Source organism: Echinops telfairi, unplaced genomic scaffold, assembly GCF_000313985.2.
Source record: "Echinops telfairi isolate 266 unplaced genomic scaffold, ASM31398v2 ScPeMD7_7400;HRSCAF=8409, whole genome shotgun sequence".
Taxonomy (NCBI): domain Eukaryota; kingdom Metazoa; phylum Chordata; class Mammalia; order Afrosoricida; family Tenrecidae; genus Echinops; species Echinops telfairi.
The window spans coordinates 26,409,350-26,413,107 of NW_022111300.1; positions in this window are offsets into that span (position 1 = coordinate 26,409,350).

Sequence of the window (3,758 nt, forward strand, 5' to 3'; positions counted from 1 at the left end):
TCTTAATATAACTGAAGAATTAAATTGTATGGCATGTAAAGTATATGGCAGTAGAACTATTTTTAAAAGATAAAATAGTTTTGTTGTGTTTTTTAGGCATTCTTCTTCATAATAAGTCCCCATGATTGTTCTTTGTCCTTTGAGAAAATCTGTTAAGGTCCTCCCATTGGAATTTCAAAAAAACAGTTTGTCATAACATTTTTAGCTGATCTTACTGCTTTGAATTTAAGTGGATTCTCATGAAATCCACTACTCTGATTGAGCCTTCTTTCTGTTTTTCAGAAGGCATCCTGATGGTGCCATTCAAAAAAAATGAGGCTTTCTGCCCCTGTTAAGAGCTGCCGTCTCAGAAAGCCACAGGGGAAGTTCTGCTCTGTCCGAAGGTCTCTAAGAGTCAGAGTCAACTGGATGGCAGTGAATCTGGTTTTTGAGGTTTTAAGAATCATGACACAAGCCTGCAGCCATCCAGTGATCTCAAAGACATGCTTAAATTCATTTTATTTGGGATAAATCTGTGAATGAATGAATGAGAATACTAGAAAAAAAAACGTTTTGATTTAACTTTGCATGTTTACGGATGTTTGTGTGTGTTTGTGTTCGTGTACGTACCAGTAGAGCATAGTAACCTGTAAGTAAGAAGGTTAAGTACAGAACAATTTCTCTCAATACTGATCTCTGGTCTAAGTCTTTGTAGTTTTTAAATCATAAAAACTTCTTCTTAAATGGAATATTTGCATCAAAGCAGTGTAATTCTTTTTTGGATATAATTGTTCTGAAAATGTCTGGACTCTCTAAGATACAGCTGAAGATAACAAGGCACCAATTAGGAAAGATTTCAACACCATTCATTATTTCTTGCTGCCTCTCCTCCTTCATCAGCATCACATACTAGGCAAGGTACCACAAAGCTAGCATACCCTCTCCCATTCATCCATCTCAACAACCTTAAGATAAAAGTAACATCTTAGGGTTAGAATGTGAACTGAGGCTTTGAGAAGTTAAGTCATTCTTTTGGTAAAGGCTGTGCTAGAATTTATAACTAGGTAATAATGGGAAAAAAGCAAAGACTACCAACCCCTAGGTTCCACCTGAACCTTCCTTAGTAACTCATTACCAATCATTATTCAGGTACCAATCTTGGTCTAATCTATTTATATTTTTAATGACTAGCAATCATTAAGCTAATGAGTTCCATATGTTTCTCCCCCATTGTGCCCTTTCCATTTATCCTACATCCTCTCTTTTCAAGCTTCAAAGGGACTGGTTGGTTCTGGAATTTGATGAATAGGTCTATCTCCATCCTCTATTCTTTTCCATTTTATAGACTTGTGGACTTTAAGTCAAGTCAGCTTTGATGATCACAGACTGAAGAGTACTAATTGAAAAATGCCTCCTAAAAAAATGTTTCCATTCATCAGTCTTCCTGTTGCATTTCCCCCACTTTCTTTAGCTACCTCTGCAACAAAAGATAGGTTGAACATCACACAACTAGGTAAAGCATTGCTAATTCCTGAAGTTGAGTTTGACCAGATGGACCGAGCCGCTCAGTCAGTGACCATGCAACCTTCCCAATGATGCAATGGCATGCCTGACAACACAGGAGGCTCAAGTTGTGCTTACATAAATATTATTAATTTAAATAAGTAAGGATTATCCACTCCTCTAATAACACTTAATAATCCCCACACCCCCACCCTGGAATCTAAAATCAGGCTTCAAACACTTTATTGATTTGAAATGCAAACACATCACGAGAACGACAATTTATCATTGTTTTCTGGTGTGTGTGTGTGTGTGTGTGTGTGTGTTGGCATATTTGTTGGTTTTGTTTAGTTTGGAAATCATAAAAACCTCAATATAATTTCAGATGACTGAGTTATCCTGAGAAGAGAGGGCAATAAGCCACCTGATCATTCAGAAGAAAGCAGATTGAAAGTGAGAGCCCGCTCTCTGTTCTGGTCAAAGAAGACAGCCCAGCTGTCCAGTCTGACTGGCGGAAGAGGCACTTGGATGAGAGGAAGAGTAAAGACAAAGGCAAAGTCTGTCCAAATAACATGATTCTTCCTTCCGTGGTAGGTAGCAGATGATGCAAATCTGAGAGGGGCTGTACAAAAGACATGGAAAAAGAAAATGATGTTTTTCCTGCAACATTTAGAAGCCCCTTCATATGCCTGCTAGATATGCTTCCAACTGCGTATGACTTAAACTCTGCCCTTGAGTTTTCTTAGCTTAAAGACGAGTTTTCTTAGCTTAAAGACCCATCTGATACCTGGATTTGTATGAGGAAAACCGCTTGTAAAAATTAGTGGGTGGTTTTTTGTATCGATAAATTTAAGTTATGTGCTAAATCATTCCATTGAAAAGACAATGTCTCCTTCCACTCTTCCAATTTGATTGTAATATTTAAACTTCTGTACTCCTTTAGTGTATTATAAAAAGAAGACTTTAGAAGCATCACAGAGATTATTTTTCTGGCATTATGGTTACAGTAACAGGCTCATGTTATTATAATAAACTTTTATACATGTCAACAACATGGCACGTGTTATTATTTCATTAGTATCAGTTTATAGAAGAAAAAACTCAGGATACTAACAGATGAAGCCATTTCCCCAAGGTTACGCTGTCAGTGCTGGGAAAATAGCCTAGAAAAGGCAACTAATTCTTAATTCAAAAATATTGCTTAAGCTGGAGAGATAGTACTATGATCAATATAATGGGAGCCCCTTCCTAAATGTGGACAACTACATTATTATTCCAAGATAGATGTGTGTGTGAGATCAAGAGACAGAAATGTCGTACTACTTATGAAAATAATGGAGTGCAATCTCAGTATATTCTGTACTAGAAATTGTTTAATTAAGTATTCGTTTCATTTCACAGTCATTTTTGAAAAATAAATCTTTGTTCCTTTATACTTTTAAGCTCAGGAGTTTTGTGCATTAAGTTGATGTGCATAACAAAATGGGCACTATTTTTTAAATTGCCAGATAAGAGCAATGATGCCATTGCTATATATATATATTGAAGTGGTAACAATCATGTGCTTTTAATTCATTTCACCTTCCAAGATCTGAAGGTGTTCAGTTTGTAATACACTGCAGGATGTATCAGGGACACTGAGTCTGTATGATTCACAGCTTTCTAATCGGCTATTTAGAGTTTACACCAAGCAGAAAATCAATGTATTCAAAATGTAGTAGCTCTCTTGTTAACTCTAGTCATTTGCTTAAAGAGTAATGTCAAGCTGATAATTGAAATATGGCCTAAACCATGCATTTTAATTCCAAAGAAAACATGTTTGAAATATTATTAATTTGATCTTTCCCTACTTCAACCCCAAAGGGCGTATTTGGCCTTCCCGGCTGGAAATTGCATTCAGAGATAGCAAGAGTCTTAAGGAGCCCCTGTGCCTTGATGGCTAAGGGCTGGGCTGGCTGCCAACCCAACGGTTGGCTATGAACTCACCAGCATTTCTGCTAGAGAAACATGTGGTAATATGCTTCTGCAAATGTTTACAGCTTTGTAAACTCTATGGGGCAGTTCTACTCTGTTTTATGGGATTGGTATGAGTTCGAATTGAATGAATGGCAACAGGTTTGATTTATCTTTTCCTTTTTTTTTTTAATAGTCAGGCTTGACTCACACTTATCATCCTGATTCCCCTCACAAAGACCCGTGTCCAACAAATGAAACCTGCCTACTCCTGCCCCACGCTCTCAACTGCTGGTATGTTGAGTCGATTTGTACAGCCACTC